The sequence below is a fragment of the Osmerus mordax genome, chromosome 13 (assembly GCF_038355195.1).
Source record: "Osmerus mordax isolate fOsmMor3 chromosome 13, fOsmMor3.pri, whole genome shotgun sequence".
NCBI classification, from domain to species: Eukaryota; Metazoa; Chordata; class Actinopteri; order Osmeriformes; family Osmeridae; genus Osmerus; species Osmerus mordax.
Genome location: NC_090062.1, coordinates 5,616,036 through 5,637,607, shown reverse-complemented (window position 1 = coordinate 5,637,607; position 21,572 = coordinate 5,616,036). Strand labels below are relative to the sequence as shown.

At 45.8% G+C, this 21,572-nt stretch overlaps 1 protein-coding gene across 1 annotated transcript in view; it reads right to left on the bottom strand.

The window, feature by feature from the left end:
* znf536 (zinc finger protein 536) overlaps positions 1–21,572 on the bottom strand; it is a 114,266-nt gene that overhangs the window by 42,145 nt on the left and 50,549 nt on the right. Inside the window, 1 exon segment of the mRNA XM_067249415.1 lies at positions 19,231–19,349. The gene's annotated coding sequence lies outside the window, so the exon portion shown is untranslated.

Genomic DNA, 21,572 nt, shown 5'->3' with positions numbered 1-21,572 from the left:
CTGCACTCCCGCTGCACCCCCGCTGCACCCCCGCTGCACTCCCGCTGCACCCCCGCTAGCAACTTGTACTGAGGCGCCACTCTTTAACACGGTTCAAGTTCACCTCATGTTAAGAGGAATGCAGTTACAATAAAACTATTGGCTCCGTTGTCACCTCTAAAGCCACGGAGACTTCCTCTAGCTTGTGTTCAGAAGTGCAGCCGTGCTATGTTTTACTGTTTGTGGTTAATACCTTCCAATCGCAGTTGTTTAGTTTTAGCTAATTGTGCACACAGACACACATATTGATTGGGAGTGGTGTTTTATGACATTAAAAGTGTTGATATTGTTTGTTTGTGTTAAGTACTTTACAGCACGCCTGCAGTGCGTTAGTAATACATGTGTTTTTTTGTAATATGATAACTCTGTTGAAATTAAGTTGGTAAGTAATGCAAAACTGTAGGCCAGTTGCACAGTTGCAGTTAAACACACAATTAAATGTGTGTTCTTTCGATTTGAATAGACATGCATTGCACCAAGACCACATTCCTGATTTCCAAAACGACAAAAACGTTTTTTGACATTTAAAGAAAGGAGAAATAATGGATCGAAAAGCTATTAGCCCAACTTTACTTTGTTATTTTGGCATGTATCGACAGCAATCCATTGACTAATTACAATGCAATACCTCATTAAGCCATAATGAAGGAGGTCATTGCTTTTAATAAATCTATCATTATTCACAAAGCTCCAAATTCCATCACTTTTGCACCAAATCGTTAACGAATCCCAGACGGGAGGGACGGGGGGACGACACACAAAATAGGACAACAGACGCCTAAAAATAATGCTACATACTGTACACAGTTCATCATACTTTACGCATTATGAGATATGCCTATTAAATATTTACCTCATCTAAAGCAACAAGAGATTCCTGTCTCAAACATCTAGGTGGAGGTAATTGAGAACGGGTTGAGCATGACAGTGTACTGGGGCTGATACGCCTTTACTCCACGTCGCTGTTTAGTCTCTTGCAGGTGGTCTTCGGAACGATTCTAATTAATCCAATAAAAGCAGAGTTGTTTTGCTTCCCCTCCATGCTCTCTGTCTGAACTGAGTTATTACTGCCTGTAATGAGCCAAAGGCAGAGAAGAGGTTCCTTGCACCAGTGAGGGAAACCGACAGAAACAAACCTTTACACACTCAGACAGAGTGTGTTTACACAAACTCCCACCAGCTGTCAGTACACTCAATCTCACATGCATAGATCTGCTCTGTGTCTTTCTCCTCCATACGACATAACTAACAGCCAGGAGTAAATATTGCAGTTTCAAAAGTAGAATGTGTTTCTATGACAGTCATGTGTGGGTGCATGAAAGACCACCGTTCTTCCTCCTCTCTCCCTCCATCTCCCTGCTTTCCTCCCTCCCTCCCTCCATCTCCCTCCTCCCTCTCGCACACAATATGTCATTGAGGGCTGTTTAAGAGGTCTTGTCAACAGGTAGTTCAGCTTTCAGCTCATCCCCGCAGATCACTATGAGCCCCCTGACGGAACACAGAGAAAAGAAGAGAAAAGAGGGAGAGGGAGAGAAAAATGCAGGTCTTTATATCCCTCCGTCCATCTGACAGGCTTGGTGGGGATGCCAGGGGGGGAGATCAATGGAAGACAAGCACATTCCCACAGTTCATTGTCCTGGTCAGCGACATCATCATCTCGAGATGGCCAAAAGCTCAAAGCTTCCCTTTATGATAACCATTCCCGGTATTATTCCCTGTGATGATGACCTGCAGATGTCTGTGTGTGTATGTGTGTGACTGAGAGACGGTGTGTGTTTGTGTGCATCTCTGTGTGTGTGAGTGAGGGACTGTGTGCGTGTTGGTGTGTGTGACTGAAGGACTGTGTGTGAGTGTGTGTGTGTCTTTCTCCCCCTGCGTCTGGTACAATAGTGGTCACAGCGGTGTGGAGGGGCTCCAGCCGCTAGGTTGTATGCTGCAGGATGAGAGGAGGATTAATGGCAGAGAACATTTGTTAAGCAGACACTCTTTGTGAGGTAACAAGAGGGGAGGTTCCACTGGGTCCAGATGGATTGGGGAGTTCTAAGTATGGTGTCAGGACTGACAGAAAAGAACAGATTATGGAGAGGAAAAGATACATATATTGTGTCAAACACGAGTATTGTGTGTACTGTCGTCAAGGCCTTTCATTCAGTCTGGTGAAACGTTGTGTGTGTTTGTGTGCATGGGTGTGTGCTAGGGTGTGTGTGTGTGTGTGTGTGTGTGTCTGTGGCTGTCTCAGAAAACAAGTGTGTGTCATCATGGCAGGCTACAGTGGTCACGGTCAGAGCTCAGATCATGCATGGTTAGTCGTCGGCAGAGAAAGGGCAGCGAACAATGACCGCAGTGTAACTATCTGTGTAGGGGCCATCACTGCTTACATCAGGCCCCTCCTCCTCCTCACCCCTAACCCTCCACCCTCCGTTTGCCATCCACTGGAAACCAGAATACAATGACAAACACACACACACACACAAAATGACACATCGTTACTGGGATGTGGGTTGCTACAAGTCTCCAGTAGGATAAGCACTGCTGACACGCTAGATTGTACCAGCTATTGTTCCAACACTACAGTGAGGAAGAGGGGGGGGGGGGGGGGGGGGGAAATGGTGGTTTAGTCATCATGGCACTAGCACTGCCATCATAATGGGTTTAATGTTGGCACAATAGAACCCAAGCAGACAGACCCAGCTGGGGAAGTTAACCGGGCAGGTTATCTCTCCCTCCCTCCAATCCGGTGTGCGAGAGAGACTGCCATTTCAAAACACCTTCTAAATGTCAATATCAGCCTAAATAAGTGAATATCAGAAATAATTGCTGTTTTCTTCGCCTCACGCTGGTTCTGTTCTTGGGGAGTTTTGCATAATGATTCAGAGGAGGGGGGAGGGTGAAAGAGGGAGGGGGGGCTGTTGTGACAGGTGTTGAAATCAAACTGGGCGGCGAGGGAGGCAAGGTTCAATTTACTTTGAGAATCCTTTAATTGTTGCATAGCTAATTAAAAGAATGGAAAAAAAGTTATCTTACACTCCTGACTATTTACCAAGGCTTGTATGCGTACATCGGGAGGTAAATTGTGCCTTCAAGCAAAGTGATAGGGCCTATGTACTGTAAGGAGAGGTAAGGGGGAAGGAGATGGAAGAGCGGAGAGGAGAGGAGGACGGGGTGTTACTTCAACATACTTACCTCTCTTCATAACAGGTGTCTGGAGTTTAGGAGTTTTCACCAAACGAATGTATGGCTAATTAGGAATCCTCATTACAGGAAGCAAGTCAAAGTCAGTATTTTACATTATGCAGCTGATAATTGAATGATTCTTCAACGTCTTTTTGAAAATATCTCCTTTTCTTCTGTCTCAGTGTCTCTTTGGGATGAGAGGAGATAAGAGACAACTATAAACAGGTAGCGGAGCCATATGCTCTTGAATGAAAAAGCACTTCTGTCGAGGCAAATGGGCTTTTTAAATATTGAACCACTGCATGTCTTTTTAATACGACATTGTTTAATCTTCTTTATTCCATCACTTTGATTAACTCTCTCTCCCTTCCTCTCCCTCTCTGTCACTTCCTCCTTCACTCCCCCCCCCTCTCTCTCTCTCTCTCTCTCTCTCTCTCTCTCTCTCTCTCTCTCTCTCTCTCTCTCTCTCTCTCTCTCTCACTCTCTCTGACTGTTTTTTCATTTCCCTCTGCCTCTCTTTCTCTCTCTGTATCTGCTTCTCTCTTCCTCTCTCTACTTCATATGTAGACTTCATGCTACACTGGAAACAACATTTGTAGAGGAGCTTTTGTGAGGCATTTGTGCAACTGCACTCTGCGTATGTCCAAAGAATACAAAGTTTTGTTAAATGCAGCAGCATACATCCTGTTTAAGAAAGCAAACAACCTTATCAAAGGCATCAGGAAGTGAGACTTAACTGGAAATGCTCTTGACTCTTACCATACCATACAATACAATGACTTCACATTTATTTACAACTATTCTTCTGCCTTTGCTTGTGACTTGGAGTGCGAAAAATTGTTTGCCTACTCTCTCCCCCTCTTCCTCGTCGGTGAATCATGGTCAGATACAACTCACTGTCATGTGCTGCTTCAGACGAGGGAGGAAGAAAGAGAGGGAGAGAGAGAGAGGAAGTCAGAGGGGGGCCATTATCTACATTAAGGGTAGAGTGTATTTATTATGGACTAATTGTGCTGGAGGAAGTGTTTTAGCAGGGTGGGATCCCTGGAGAGAGGGTGGGGGGCTCCGGAGCACCAGGGAACACTGCTACTGCTATTTATCTCCCTTTATCAGAAACAACTGCTCTTAGGATCAGATAAATGGAGAGAGAGAGAGGGAGGGATAAAAGGAGTTCAGAGGACAGAGACAGAGAGAGAGAGCAAGCGAGAGAGAGAGAGAGAGAGAGAGAGAGAGCGAGAGAGAGAGAGAGAGAAGGACAGGGTGAGAAAGAGCGAGAGAAAGAGAGAGATATTCTGCAAGCCAGAGAGTAGTGTTTGCTGCAGTGCCAACGTTTTACTGAGACAAGCCTCTGATTAAAGGAGTAAGGAGAAGTTGGTGAACCCTCAGAGGAGCTCTCTAAACGGGCCTGTGTGTGAACCCCACTACAAACCCCCCTCTCACCCATGCTGCCGTCCTGTTCTGGACACGCACACACACTCCTCACCACACAAACGCTTGGTTGTTTGATCGGAGGGTCTCATCTTATTTCACTGCTAATTCGGAGGACAGACCTTTTAGGTACGAAAGTCACGAGTGAGGGGAATTAGGCATTAGTCATTTAGAGAGAGGAAAAAATGGCAGGGGAAGGGAACGAGTGTGTGGTAACGTGTGTGTGACAGAGGACAGAGCGAGTGAAAGAGATAGAAAGACAGCATAAGAGAGAGAGAGTCTTTGAAGGTGTAGTTTGGCCCAGGCTGTGGATTCCTCATGTCTGTCCTCACTCGGCCCCCTGCTCTCTCTGACCCAGCGTCTCTGGTTCTATCTGCTGTTCGCCTGCCCTCTCTGACCTTCCACACCAACACTGATCCAGTACACACCACAGAAGAGAGTAGCATCTGTGTGGCTGCATGTGGGTGTGCGTAAGTGTGTGTGTGTGTGTGTGAGTGTGTGTGTGTGTGTGGGTAAGGGATAAGTTCATAAAGAGAAGGGTGTTTAATGAAAAATGACCTCTCTGTAGAGCATTCAGTGAAGCCCTCCCCAGAGATGGGAAGCACTGAGAGAGACACCCTGGCTTCTCCTTTAATTGTCCCTTTATGCATCTCTGTGCCTTGAGATAAGTGATATTCCTCACATATTCCGTTGTCTAAATGTGACACACACAATCACACACACACACACACACACACACATACACACACACCACATTAACATTGTATAGTATTTATATTATGTTACCATGGCTGCCGGTTGTAAATATTTTCTTCAAGAGATGTCAGTGCATGAGCAATTTATCATAGGTCACAACCTCTTTATATTACCCTAAAGTGTAGTAGTGGCTAGGAGATGTATGAATCATGGGCTACATTTGTTTGTGATATTTCTTATTCAAATGACATCTAAAGATTAAAAAATAACAATGAATGTAAGGAATATTAGAAAGGCTATCTGTGTTTTGCATGCTTAAATGTAAATGAAGAAAAAAGAATTACGAAGGCATCAAGTAATGGATACAATTCAAATTTACAACAATAATGCAAAGTCTAATATGTATTTATATTTTTCAAATTAATATCCATAAATCATTATTGGTTGTTTTTTCTTTGTATTTCATAAATCTGTCACTGTCATGGTATGTTTTCTCCAGTGCACACATAGCAGTTCACAACATCTCTCCCTCAGGCTTTTGATAATAGATTCTTTATATCTCTAACTCACACCGCAAAGCCAGCATGCTAAACATGGTATTGTGTGAGGAAAGCCCAGCCTGCTAGCCCTAGCTATCAGCCCTTACATTATTGGTGATGCTAACACTTCTAGTTCAGCACCAATGACACTGCTAGTACCCCTGACACGCTAATATGGCTAGCCCTGTTAACACAGCTTTCGTCTGCCACAGCCTCTGATAAAGCTCTGAAGAGCCTGCATCGTTTTCATGTGCTCCACAACCCCTCCCTGCCCTACACACTCTCTCTCTCTCTCTCTCTCTCTCTCTCTCTCTCTCTCTCTCTCTCTCTCTCTCTCTCTCTCTCTCTCTCTCTCTCTCTCTCTCTCTCTCTCTCTCACACACACACACACACACACACACACACACACACACACACACACGTATACACTCCCACACTCACACACACACACACACATGCACGCACACACTCCCGTCTGGCCTCTATGGGGTCCAGCAGATCCAGTCTGCCAACATAGGCCTCATGGGTGGGGTATAATCTCTGTGCCCTCCGCCATCTCTGAAGACACAGACTCCGGCTCACATGCCCCACCTCCCTCTCCATCCTTCCTTCCTTCCTACCTCCTCCCCCTCCTCTTTCCTCCACCCCTCCCTCCCTCTTTTTTCCCCTCTCCCTCTCCATATTTTCTCTCCTGCATCTGATTAAGTTAACAATGTGCCGTTATTTGCATGCTGATTTTGCAGGTCCCTCTCCTCCACTCTCTGACAAACACGGAGGCAGGATCACAGTAATGTGATAGCACAGCAGCCAGCCAACGCAATCTGACTCAAAAACCAGGTGTGCACAATCCAGCTCCCTCTTCATTCCTAACCCCATCATTTTTTTTTTTTTTTTTGCTTCTGCTACTGCTGCTTTTCTTTTTTTTCTTCTTTTTTTCACTCCTTTTTTCTCCATCCGTCTGGTGTTCATAAGGTTGTATTATAATCAAATCTGGAGCAAGAATGGCTGTCTTTTTTTATTAATTATAGACCTCAGCTGATGTGAATTTATTCCGAAAGCATCTTCAAAATAGGTCGTTCCTACAGTTTACTATTCTTATCACATTTAAATGTCAACACAGAGCAAAGCCCTACAAATGAGTTCAGGCAGGCTTCAACCCCCATTTAACATTTAAGCACCATTCTGTAAGCTCAACGTGTGATTTAAATCAGTTTACACTCACGTAAGAAGATAGGGGTTTGTCTTTCAAACTTCTCATTTCAATACAGATATTACTGCCAACCTATGCCTGAGAGTACACCGGCAAGGGATAAAAGGAGAAAAGAAAAAAGAACAATCAAAATAAAGAAAGAAAGAGGAAAAATATTTAAAGCAACAGAAACAATGCATTAGTTTTCATGAATAATATATCCGCCATCATTCTGTGCAAAATCCAGGTTTTTAGCATCTTCGAGTAAGTCGAGATGAATAAAACAGGGAAAAGGGACATTTCCTCGTACACCCTCCGAGAGAGGTAGCTAGCTGGTAAATAATAATATTAAATATCATGTTTCCATATGTATTCAGAGTAAATCCCCTGTATTGCAGCGTGAAACAATGGGGTGTATATCTGTTGTTTGGGTTTATTGGTTACTGGGCATACTAATCAGTGTTACCCTAAACAGATCTGAAACACACTAAGGACTCTATTGATGCTGCACACAGCCCTGGCCAGCACTCAGAAAACACACGCATCACCATGGAAGTCCATGAAAGTACCTACGACAAAACAATTGAATTACGGTCGGAAAATTGCAATCTGAGATGACTGATTTATTTGTATTCTTATTCTTTTTTTTTTTTCCTTCAGTGGGAAGCAATGGAATTTCTATGAGCTAAAGGGACGTGATGGGGATCAGGACGCGACAGAGGACACAGACTGTGTCTTAACAGTGCATTGTTCGACTTAGCTGCACAGCCCAGCCTTGACCCCCATTGACTGCAGTCCTCCAGGGGGTAGGGGGTGGAGGGGGAAGGGGGGTGGGGAGGGAAGTGGGGGGGTGAAAGGCCACTGATCGCTTGCTGCCCTGGGGAAATGTTGGACTTGTCAAGCTGTTTCATGCCACCGAGACGTGCGATCAAGCCTGGGAGACGCACGCAGGCTTGGAGAGAAGCCTGGAGCCTGGGAGGCCTACAGTACACTACACAGTCATGTAGCGCCCTTACCATACACTTGGCTCCCTGTACAGCCTGAGGCTGGGACTGAGGCTGGGGCTGAGGCTGGGGCTTAGGGTGAGGCTGAGACTGAGGCTGAGCTGAGAGAGGCAAGGATGATTTGGCCTACATGCCTCATTACACTGTTCACCCTGATCTAAGGGCATAGAGTCAGTGACTCAATGTCTGCAAAACAGAGAAGTCATGCAAGGGGAACAGACCAAAGACATTCAAATACTGGACCATGATGTGATTTCACTTAATTCAAACACACACTGTACAGCCAAATCAGAAGGCAGTCTGTAATGTGTAATAAGTAAAAACATCTATATATGCACAACCATTTCTGTCTCACGACTTACAAACCAACAACTAGCCATTCCAAGGTCAGTTCAACTGTAGCACAGACCCTATTCCCCCTGCCCCTCCACCTCTCAGACTGGCCAGCGCCTTTAAACACTCTAATGGACATCTACTCTGTCTGCCCCTCTCTCTCAGCGCTCACAGCTAAATGCTCTATGGGTGTGTCTAATAGGAGCGCACTGAAATGTCAAAGTGTTATATATCCTTTTATGCACACAGCGGCCCTAAGGGGCCTAATTGACTAGGGTGTAAAGTGAGTTTGAGAGCGAGGAAAGAGCCAGATGAAGATGAATATGTTTCATTAACAGACAAACAGAGCCCAGTGGCTCACATCAAATTGGCAAGGAGAGAAGATACCCCTAAAGTTAAAACACATTTGTCCGCCGAGTAATCACCCGAGTGAACTTTCTGTAGCGTCAATTCAAATGTCATAAGGGTCCAGAGTATGTGTGTGTGTGTGTCTGTCTAAGTGTAAGGGAGAGTGCGTGCGTGCGTGTGTGAAAGAGAGTGAGTGTGTGTATCTGAGAGACAGCCTGTGCATTGTATGATCGAGAGAGAGAGGGAACGAGATAGACAGAGAGAGTATGCGTGAGGGTGTGTGTGTGTCTTCTCGAAAGGCAGAGCGTGCCTGCTAGCCCAGTGTGTTGGCTGGATCCGTGACTGTGTCAGGGTGATTGTTAGTTCGGGCTTGTTTAGATCCCAGGTTGTCTTTCAGCAGAGCTCAGGCAGTGCCTCTCTATTCCCTCCCACTCCACATTCCCAGGTACGCTAGCCTCCCGCTCCGCTGACTATGCTCTCCTCGCTCCCATCCCGCTTCGCTCAGCCTCTCCCTCGATCTGTGCTCGCCCGACTCTCCCCGCCGTACTCAGAGGCGCGCTGCCTCGCTCCACGACTGCCTGGCGACTTCAAATATTCATCAAACACAACAGAAGAGGGCCTCCACTATCCCGGGGTAGTCATTTACCAATTATTCTGAGTACCTGCTGACAGGTAGGTGTCACAGTCTTCTACCCTCCCCCCCTCCGTCTCCCTCTCCCCACCCCACACCCAGCCCGGTACCTGCCTCGCCCCCACCCGGGAGGCAGCTTGGGAGCTCCAGGCTGCTGAGGGGGAGAGCGGGGAGGGGAGGGGAGGGGGGAGGGGAGGAGACGGAGAGGAAGAGAGGAAGAGGAAAAGAGGAGGAGGAGAGCTGGAGAACAGCACTCCTGCTTTGATTTGGGAAACGGTTGAGAGCGACGGCGCGTCGAGGATTTTGACGTGCGAGCGAGCGAGCGGGCGAGAAGGCTGCCCGGCACAGCAGTCGCTCACGGGGCGGGCGGTTCGAACTCCCGTCTGGAGGAGCGGAAGAAAGACAGGGCCTCTCTCTCTCCCTTTCTTTCTTTATCTCGCTCAGAAACTCACCCGGTAAAAAAAAGGAGAAACAAACAGGACTAAATAGAAAACACACAAGAATGGCTCATTAGAGAGTGGGAGACGACGACACAAACAAAGCAGCCTTCACTGGCTGTCACCAGCACTCCGGTGATTACACACACGGAGGTGAGGGGAGAAAAGTTACACTTCTTCACAGCCCAACCGCAGCAAAACTGGCAATGTTTAGACTGCTTTCATCATGCCGCCGTTTGCTCAGTGACAAACCCAACGAGCCTGACAGAGGCAGACGAACACCCCATTCACAAAGATATCACAATTCTTCTTCCTTTCTTTTTTAATTTAATTTCTTAATTGAATCATGACTGATTGGATTTGTTTGTCTTAGTTTATTTCTTCTTTTCTTTCTTTCCTCATCTTTCCTCTTCTTTTTCAGTTCTTAGTTCTTCCTCTTCTTCTTGAGGGTGTGCGTGTGTGTGTGCGTGTGTGTGCATGCGTGTGTGTGTGTGATGTGACAGTTATGGGCTGTTAGGAAGCCAGGGGTCTACATGGCTGTTAAGTGATGTAAAGACAATTAGCCTGGCACACAACTGGCCTGACTCACTTTGCACAGTGCCTGAAGAGGAAGGTAAGAGGCAGTGGAAAAGGTATCTCTCTCTATCTCCCTCTCCCTCTCTCTCTCTCTCGCTCTCTCTCTCTCTGTCTCTCTCTGTCTCTCTCCACCACCCCCTCCGCCCCCAGTGAGTGAACATCTCTCAGGTCTCCAGTGTGTCATGTGGAGGAGCTACTTCAGGAGTTCCAGGGATGAGGAGAGGTTCCCCTCCACCTTTTACCCACAAATATTCCTCACGACATTAGAGCGCAGGAAGACGACTCCGGAAATAGACAAGCTAACAAACAGCAGGCCTTTTAACTCCTACAGTATATGGCTCCCAGAGGGACGTACGGAACAAGCCAAGTGTACATGAACATAGAGGTAGTGTTCTGTTTTTGTTGTTGTTTGTTTTTGACAAATAAAAAGAATGCAACAGTTATATTCCTGTCCGTATCCTCTTAGTTCTGTGATTTGTCGTCAAGACTTTTTCCTCCTCTGTGCCAGTTGTTCGGGGCAGGTATTCAAATGCACGTACCTGTTGTGTGTGTCAGTATTTCCCAGGGAGGACTAGGGAACCTGGGCCAGAGGGCTCCTGCTCTTCCCCTTCCCCCTGCCTTGTCTGCAGCTTCCTCTGTGTGTGACTGGAGCCAGTGTGTGATACTAATCCCATAGCCAGCCACTGACCCAGCCTAGTGCAGCACAATCATATCTGACACCCAATCCAGTTATAATTAAAGAAGCCCTCCACCATGTCTAAACCGCTCTCTGCATCTGCAACGCTGCGTGTTGGGTCTGCATGGATACAGCCTGTGTTAAGAGGCTTAGGTACATGTACTGTGGAGTTTAAGTGTGTGTGTGCGTCCTGGGTACATACGGATGGATTTTCACATGCCATCTCTGACACCATAAATAGAGGGCTTGTGATTGGTTGATACACTGTATAAGAAGGAAAGGAATTAAGCACCTTTACTCATTTTTAATTATTATCCAGTCCACCTCTGTAGTAGTGCTCTATAAATATCACGCCTCTCCCTCGTGCCTTGGAAGTTACCGAGTCCGACCACGGAGGCATACTTCAGCAAAAAGCTCAAACCTCAAGCATCTCACCAATAAATGGGACAAAGCATACGTATGTCCTTCTGAGTATTTTAGGCTCAGAATAATTCATTTGGATGATAGTTTTTCTTTTTTCTTTTTTTTTCCTTTAACTATCTTCAAAAAAGGAAGAAAAAAGTGAGAGGAAAAGATGGAGAGATATAAGGAGAGAGTCAGAGAGGAAGAGAGAGAGAAAGAGAGAGAGCGCCTACAGGGAATAGTGTGATGAATCCAGGTCTTAGGGGTGTTCCAGTGCATAAAATAAGGCTGAACCTCAATAGGATCAACATCCAGGGCAAAACTGCAATAAAAGTAGAAATCTAACAGAGAAAATGATCTGTAATTAGGACAAATAGCACTAAAAGCAAGTTCAAAGATAATTGTTTTTGGAGGGGTGTGTGACTGACTGTGAGGATTCCCAGGGCGGCCCGTTTGTGTGGTAGAGCAATAGAGAGAAAGAGAGAGAGAGAGAGTGTGTGTTGGGGGGGGTGGTAAAGAGAAACGAGAGACTAGAGAATTAGCGAAATGAAAAAGTGAAGGAGTTAGAAAGAAAGACAGCGGGCCTGAAGTGAGATGAGGGTTAAGGGAATGTCACTGAAGGTGAAATCTTCCATTGCTAGGTAGAAGAAAGACGGGGGAAAAAGTGAGAGCGTGAAAGAAAAAAACGGACGAGAGAGGGAGAAAAAGTGAACAAAGCCACCCCGCGGAACGAGAGACGATCCATCATAGGACCGGCCGTAAAAAACAACAAGTGTCCCCTCCACGCTTATCCCCTCACAGATCTCCTCACAAAGAGCCCTATTGTTGTTGTCTTTCACAACACACTGGCTTTGATGGGTTCTGACTGCTGCAGAGAAGACCCTGAGTGAAAGCAAGCCAGGGTGGATGGAAGAAAAACATGGTTAAACAAAGATATAAATTAATTTCAAGGAAGTGGTTGGGATGGTGTGGATTGGTGTGTTTGCACCAGGTTACAAGGCCGAGGCCAAGAGGCTGGCACTGGGACACACAACCACTTCAAAGCATTTGTTAAAGAGTGGCATGAGGGCATCTCGAGTGAAATTAGCATGTTCATTATTTACCTTTGGCTTACTACCCTATATCTAAAGTGTGTCTGTGTGTGGTGTGTGTTTGTGTGTGTGTAAGTGAAAGAGAGAGAGAGAGAGTGAGAGAGGGAGAGAGAAAGACAGAGTGAGAAAGAGAGAAAGATGTATACTATCCCCAAATAGCTCAAAAACGGTTTTAAATATCAATTTGAAACCACAACAAAGTGTATTGCCCATAACCCTGTCCATGTTTTCCATAGACAAACAGTATATGCAAAAGTGTATGTAAGCCAGAGACCTCAGGACAGAGTGTGTATTCATTTGACATACGTGTTATAGTCTCTGCTAGCATGTCTGCAAACAGAACATTCAGTGGACTCTGACGAGAACTAAAAATACTTGGACAATAGCTCAGAGATGAGCACTAACCAAAAAAAAAACACAAAACCCAGAAATGAAGCATTTGTCCTTCAGTACAGTGTTGTCTCCCCACTTTCCTACTCGTGCCAATAACTGGGGAATAAACGGATATGTGAATTAAACCCTATTGTTTTAAACATCTGATTCTATATCGGGAAGAGGCTTCTGCCTCATCTGTTTACGTTTTTGTTTTGTTTTGTTTGTCTTTGTCATTTTTTTTTCTTCTTATTTGTACTGCAGCTCACGTTGAGAGCCAGTGGTATATGTGTTGGTGCATGTGTCGAGGAAAAAAAAAAAACACAACAGTTCACCCATGCGATTTTAGCAATTAGAAAAGACAGAGAAATAATTATTCTGCAGCATACTCGCTCGACATATCCTGAATCGACGATGCACGGATCACGTGTTTATTAAAAAAGGTTAATCAGTTGTTAATCAGAGGATTAATAACTTGTTATTTTCTTTACAAAACCATTAATATTATGCCATAAATATTTAATGTTGATGGGTCATTTTTTTGGCGGAGTTCGGTGTGTGTGTGTGGAGTGGAGTGAGCAATACACTGCTTAATGTGCATTAATCATGCTTTGTTGAAGACAAATAAATTCATTCATGTTTATTAATACAACCTTGGAGAAAACAATACTCTTTACATTATTCACAAAGTTATTAATAAACTATTTATCATGAAAAGAGACAAAGGGACAGGGATTAGACAGCGGAGAGAAGGGTCCAGAGTCACACTGCCAGGGGCAAGAGTTCATTAGCGGTTAAGACCGGGCCAAAGAAACGTTTAGGGGGTGGGCTCTGTGGGGGCGGGGGGGGGGGGGGGCGTGGCGGAAGAGGGCGGGTGGGGTGACGACTACAAGGAGATCTGAATATGTGGTTTGGGGTGGGGGGTCTGGGAGTCCAGGGGTAATACACTGGGTTTATGTCCCTTTCTTAACAAATTGCACTGCCGCTTTGCCAATCAAAGCAAAACAAATATTGCTTTTCATTCGCTCCATTTGTTGAATGAACATACGACGTTCCCAAAATACTCCTTCCCAGCTCAAATGTAATTAAATTGTGCCTTTAGTGAAAACATGCAGTGGTACTCCAATTAGTTCTGTTTTTGTCATCGGGAAAAAAAACTGGAGAAACTCTGAAACGGAATGGGGCGTGCCCAGGGCATGGCGCGCTCCCGGAACGCAAGAGGGCCTGGGCGCTAGGAGACACGAGAGTGGGTGTGTTTGTGAGACTCTGTATGGGTACAGAGGGGTGAACGAGGGATGGAAAGTGTTTGTGGGTGGTAGGGCATATCAGTGGATGTGTATAGACAAATAGAGAAACACAGTTCCAGAGTTTCTGTGTTTGGTATATACAGTAACAGTAGAATTACAGGAAACACTATACATAAAAGACAGCTATTTTTCTGTCCTCTCTTTCCCTCTCTGTGTCTCCTTCTCTCCTTCTTCTTTGTCTCTTAACAATTATAAACATTTTACATTCACTCTCTAAATGGTGTTTTCATTGAGGGTGCTATAGATCGTTCTGTAAAATGTCATAAATCTGCCTGCCAATTAATCTATCCTTTCATTTAACGATCCGTCTACCTGATATGCATTTTCACATGTGACCGTATACCTTTATTGGTAATCAATGGAAGGCAAAGAAATCCCAAAGTAAATACTTGCAAGCTTTAGGGCAAAATCATTTGGAGTGTATCAACAGAATCTTAGGGTTGTTAGATATTTGAATGAAGAGAAATAGGACCTGCCTGCTGATCATAAGATATGGGTGTACATTGTATTTGTGTGTGTGAGGGAGTGTGTTTACGTGTGTTCTCATCTATGTCTTTATTTAACCTATTTCCAAGTCCCCTTTCCGTTCCACACAAAGAAAGAGAGGAAAAAGCAAACTAGAGGAAGAGTAAATGAAGACTGAGAAGAGAAAACATTGGCATGAGAGAATAGAGAGGAAGGGGAGGGGGGTTGAGAGAAAGGGAGGGAAAAAAGAGGGGATAGAGACAGAAGAGAGAGAGAGAGAGAGAGAGAGAGAGAGACAGACAGACAGACAGACAGAGAGAGAGAGAGAGAGAGAGAGAGAGAGAGAGAGAGAGAGAGAGAGAGAGAGAGAGAGAGAGAGAGAGAAGAAAGACAGAGAGAACGAGAAGGGGGAAAAAAGTAAAGGGATCCATTTGGTTTTCAGTTAAACACTGATTTCATCATCTGGCTAAAACACATAACTTAAAACTGAAAATCAAATATTAAAAATGACAGGCCTTATAAGTGTGGTGAGTGAGCCGAGGTCACGGAGGGAGAGAGAGGCGGGCGGCTTGTCAGCTACTATCTGTCAGAGTGAATTAGAAACAATCAGGGGCGAGTGAAAGGGAAGGTGATTGTTATTAAGCAGCAGGGCTGTGTGCAGGAGGCCCAGATGTGGCCCATGCATATAAAAGAACAGGAAGCAGGCAGTTTAATTCAGGAAGCGCTGGCGAACATGACCGCACAGAGGGGGGAGGAGGGGGAGGGCTGGGGAGGAAGGGGAGGGGGGCGAGGGCCCTTTGTCGCTAATAAGCTGGAAGTTACTTTGATAACAGGCAGGGGTTAGGCACCAGAATAAAAGCACTTTTCTTTCTTTTTTTCCCCCAATTCATTCCCCCGCCCGTATTCTATCCTCCATCTAAACCCCTCCTTTTTACCAGTCAGTCAATATGCAGGGAATATAATGGAGGTGGAGAAATCAGGGGTGAAATGTAGATAAGTCGACCTTAACACGATAGAGGGGAGGGGGGAGGGGGGGTTGCAGACGGCTGGGCCCATATATCAATTACTCCCCCGCCCTCTCATCCTCCATCATAGACGTATGATGGGATGAGAGGATGTATGAATAGTCCCCTGTCCCAGTCCCAGGGATTCCTCCCGCCCCACCACACCAACGCCACCCTTTCGATCCTCTCACAGTTGTCTGTCAGTTGCTCTCTACTGAGCTGGGGGGGAGGGGGGTGGGGGCGGGTGAGGGTGGGGGGGCTACCGTCGAGGGCGGTGCTGGATGGCCAGGGATCGTACGGACGTGCCTGGCTTTGACTCTTCCTCCACCAGACCTGCTATCTGTCAAACACCGCCCCTCCTTCCTCCTCTGCCCCCTCCCCCTTCCCTCCCCCCAGCCCCTCTGAGACAGACATCATGCCCACAGATTGTTGTCACGGACTACGGCGAGGGGGCTCGGAGGGTGTGTGTGTGTGTCATGTGTGTGTGTGTATGAGGGGGGGGTAGATGGGGGGGGGGGGGTTGTACAATATGTTTTTCAAAGGGAGAAGGGACTTGATTTGAATGATAAGGAGAGACGCTAATCTGCTAGGATACGGCCTCACAGGCACATTGGCAGTGACACTTAAACCCTCGCGCCCACAGGGAAAACCTTCCCCCATCGCGCCACCGGGAAATCACTCTCTTCCTACAGCCCCTTCAGGGCTGGCTACGGAGAAAAACTGTACAAATGAACCCCCATATCTCTCCTGAGCTACAGATGGGTATCCAGTGTTTGTTAAAACACTGGTATGCTGCAAGACCGACCGCAATTATGTTTATCTAATCCTCCAAATATACAAGGGGAGGATTTGGAGAGAGAACGTCCTGGGAGAGAGAAGTGTTGCAATTATTGGTGTACATATAGTGCCTTGTGGTGAAATGACTTTCAGTTGTGTTTGTGTGTGTTCAACAGCAGTGGGTCATGTGAGCCATTCTCCTCAAGTGTTGTTACGTCAACGTGCTGATGTTAAATCAATGAAAATAAAGGCTTGCTGAAAATGTTACTTTTAAAGTATCTCGTTCTCTCTTTTTCTCCCCTCTTCAAGTGCGTGAGAGAGAGCTTTGATTTAGATTTTCTTTGTTGTCAAGAGATATCGCAGGAAATTATCCCCTGCCTTCAGATTCACTGATGTTGTAATAGGTTTAACGGATAACTACAAGCTCTCTCTCTCTCCCTCTCTCTCTCTTCTCGTCTCTCTCTCTCTCTCTCTCTCTCTCTTCTCTCTCTCTCTCTCTCTCTCTCTCTCTCGCTCTCTCTCTCTCGCTCTCTCTCTATCACTCTCTCTCTCCCTCTTTATCGTTGTGATCGTGTGCACAAAGATGTTGCACATGCATCTCTAGTTTCAGGCTCCCAGGCCCATGTTTAGAGCTGCTACCAGAGGGCTATAGTCTTTAACACACGCTGCTAAACATTCCCAGAGGTAATAACAGTGTATATATGATGAGCAGAGGGAGAGGGAATAAAAAAGAGAAAGAGAGACTGGGAGAGAGAGAGAGAGAGAGAGAGAGAAGAGAGAGAGAGAGAGAGAGAGAGAGAGAGAGAGGAGGGATGGGAGGAGAGAGAGATAAATAGAGAAAGAGAGAGAGAGATAAATAGAGAAAGAGAGAGAGAGAGAGAGAGAGAGAGAGAGGAGAGAGAGAGAGAGAGAGAGAGAGAGAGAGAGAGAGAGAGAGAAAGATAAAGAGAGAGAATGTGCCAGGACAGGAAATAAGGGGATGATAGGGTGTGAGAAGGAAAGAAGGAGAGCAGGAAGTGAGGAGTTCCTCTTCCTGTTAAGAGATCATGACTTCTGAGATGTCACAGAGATTAGTAGAAAATGGCCATGAGATGTTCTAGAGCATAATTAGTCTTTAATGACTAGATGGTTAGGACTGGACACTCTCTCTCGCTAGGTTTCACAACTACAGTTTTACCACACTGCCTTTTAATCAAACACAACACATTAAAGATATGCATACTGTATATCAGTATTAGGTTCAATAAGGTTCAAGTTTCATTAGTTATTCTTAGATATTTAATGTGCATGTCAACTTACTAAAATAAATATGAACTAGACAGGAATCAAACTTGTTACCTTCTGTTGTAGATTCAAGCGCGATTCTCACAGGAACTCAATGTGCTTGTTTATGTGTATACTCTAACTGTCTCAAAGAATGGGAAAACAGAGTAAATAGAGCGATAAGAAGAGGAGGAGAGAGAGAAGGACAGATATTGAGGGGGGCTTAAGAGGTGAATCTTTTCCTTTGTGCACTGTGCTAATTATTATCCCAGTGATAATGAGCAGAGTGCTCCACCAAAGCCACAGTCTAGCGTGTGTGTCTAGCATCCAGACTGATCACCATGACAGGGAACAGAGGAAGAAGGACAGCAGAGAAAGGGAGGGGGGGGAAGATGACCAATAAAAACAGAATGGCCTTCCCTTGCTGCTCTCCCCACACCCCCTTTTTCTATATTTTTTTTATTTTTTTATTTTCTGTACTATGAATAAATTTAGTCTGTCCCGGACATGAAAATGTCAAATACCTAAAATACACCTAGGCTAAATAGCGTATTAATTTTTAATGCTCGCTTCATCCTATGCTGCTATTCTCATATCTGCCCTGTCTGGCAGCAGCTGTTGCAGGCTCCCTCTCTGGGAATTTATCAGTCATCTAGCCCCGTACAGGAGACACTGTTCACAAGACAAGACAGAGAAGAGAGAGAGACACAGAAAGAGCAAGGGAGAAGAGTGAGAGAGACAGAGAGAGAGAGAGAGAGAGAGAGAGAGAGAGAAAGACAGAGAAAGACAGAGAAAGAGAGAGAAAGAGATAGACAGGAAGAGGGAGAGAGGCAGGAGAGAGAGAGAGAGAGAGAGAGAAAGAGGGGAGGAGAGAGAGACAGAGAGGAAGAGAGAGGTAGAGAGAGAGGTAGGAAAGGTAAAGACAGACAGAGGTAGAGAGACACAGAGAGGTGCAGAGAGAGACAGAGAAGTAGGGAGACACAGCGAGGTCAGAGATAAAGAGACAGAGAGGTAGAGAGAGCGATTCATACTTTCATGGATCCATACCTCTCATTTATTTCCATCTCGGTAACTTTTTTTTTTCCGTCTCTGTGATATATGAGAAGGATTCAATTACACTAATGCCAAACATAAATTGTTCAAGATTCGCCCCATATTTTTTCCAGTGTGTTATATTGCTGCGTCTGATACATAAAAGAGAAATAAGGTGTCGGCTGGTGACATTGACTAGGAGGTGGTGACATTGGAGAAGCACAGTGGGGAGAGGCGACGCCTCGCTGGAATGTACCAGGCTGGACTGGATGCCACCCGTGTGTGTTTTTAGGTGGCATGTGGCAGATGATTATCATAGATTATTACAATCCAGATTGTAACAAGTTGCGAGCGTTAGCTGTGCTGTAGCCATCTGAGAGTGATGAGTTTGTGTGTGTGTGTGTGTGTGTGTGTGCAACGGTGTGCATGAGCGTGTGTGTGTCTTACCTTAACTCACTACCAGCATACTGGTCTGCAGCCTGTCTGTCAGGAGAGAGGGGAGTCAGCCTGTTCTCTTCCTACAGCTCACTGTGGTCCCCACCTGGAGCAAGAGACCTCCTCCCTGCCTGGGGGAGAGAGAGAGAGGAGGGGGGTGGGGGGAGGGAGGGAGGGAGGAAGGGAGGAGAGAGAGAGGAGGATATGATGTCAAGTGAAATGTAACAAATTCAGTGAACAGCGCAGCAGAGCATCAGCAGAGGTCAAGGAAAACGCAGCCGAAAAAGGTTAAAGATGAAATCAAAGCCGGGGACTCGTGGGCAGCTGAAAACCTATCCCTCCCCCCCCCCCCCCTTTCACCCCCCCCCACATCTCCCTTCAACGGCAAGGCCACCGCTGACGCGAGCCAGACAAGAAGCTAAATACTGCACGGCACTCTGGGATCTTTCATTTTCATCCGATCAATAAGGGCTTATATTTATCAGGATTCCAAGCAGCTGCCACATCTGACAACCTCCACTTCATTTTCTCACTCCTCCTCTCCTCCTCCTCCTGCTCACACTAAATCCAGAACCATCGACCATAGAGAGGGAGAGAGACACAGAGACAGAGGCCATGGGTTTGCCACTTACACCCCCCCAGTCACAATTACTTTAAAGTCCCCCCCCCCCTCCACCCGCCTCACACACACTCCTCTCCCCATTTGGTTAAAGAAATGTGTGTTGTCATTAAGGTCTTGGCAGAGGCACCAGCACTCTCCCTCTCTTTGTTCCAAACCTTAGCGACAAGACAGCACACACGTTTACCCACGGCACGTGTCATTTATGAACACGTCAGACGTCTTTGAAGCAACGACATCTCCACATACGTCAATATCGAACAATAAACGTGGCGATGAAAAGCAGTGGATGATGTGTTAAGAGAGTGGGTTAAAATAGCTCAATCTCCAATCATCTGTACAACAATATTTGCTGTGAGGCATTCTAAATAGATTATCACTAGTCCATCTGTGTCATCATTGATTTATAAGGCATTAAGCTGCTTTGGAAAGACACTCCTAGCCCTCTCTACAATTAAAGGGTTCTTGTTGAAATCAGGGGCATGGCATCAGAACAAATCGCAGCACTTGTCCACACAAGGAACTCCTCTCCTTTAAGAGACGAGAGGAAATCGAAATAGGAGGGGTGCCACCGCTTTTAGGGAAGTACTGTATGAATCTAAAATGTGTGTTTCTCCCTTTCTTCAGATGAAGTTAACACACCCACACATACACACATATGTATACATGCACAAACACACACACACACACACAGTTGCACACAAACACGAAACAAGGGACATCATTAACATATGAATACTATATGCAAATGGTTAGGAGAGAGCAGATGTTGGTGCATGTAATTGACCTATATGTGAATTGCATCCAAACCTTTTACTCTGTTACTATGCCCAGTGTGACTACAGCATCACTAGTCTCCCCAACCGGCAACACAACACCACTGTCACAGAGTACAGAGCGAGATTTAGAGAGTGAGATAAAAAAAAGAAGAAAAAACATGTATTTATTTTATGACGGCGCCCTGATTGGTTAGTGGCGGGTGGGGAATGTTGCCACCCAAACTTAGTCACTGTCGCTCTTGCTCGCAACCATGTGTCATTGTCGCTTATTGATGACATCATTATTTTCGAGGAAAACTTTATTGGCACTTTGTTTCTATTCCTCTATCTCTCTCTCCCTCTCACCCCCTTGGCTTTGCCTCCTACTTCTCCCCCCCTGCTCCACCTTTTCTGCACGGGAGAAAAGAAGAGACGCAGAAAGAGAGAAAGTCACGCATCTTAAGATGAAATGTTTGCATGGGTGAGCCATGAAAAACACAGATGCTATTTTAATCTGGGCCTCTGCCTCTCGCCCAATCCCTCCCTCCCTCTCTCTCACCCTCCCTCTCGCCTTCCCTCTCTCCTTGCTCGGAATGTCATTAAATTGTATTAAATAGCCTTTTGTCCAGGGGGCAAGGACCACCCGATATATGATAACACATTAATGCCCCTGTGCTGCAGCCGCTGAGCTGAGACCATTTTAAGGCCTAGAGCGGGGTAGAATGAGCATGAAGCACCATTGAGCATGTGTGTGTGTGTGTGCATGCGTGCGTGCGAGTGTGCGGTTTGTGTGTGTGAATGGTGCGCAGGTGTTTTTTATATTTGTGTTAAGGCCTTAATGAATGTGTGTTGGTTTCTGTGTGTAAGAGAAAGAGAGAGACAGAGACAAGAAGACATACGTAAGGAGACACAAAAAATCTGTCTGTGTGTGTATGTGTGCTTGAGTGCTTATCTGTGTGTGCATGTGGCTCTCTAAC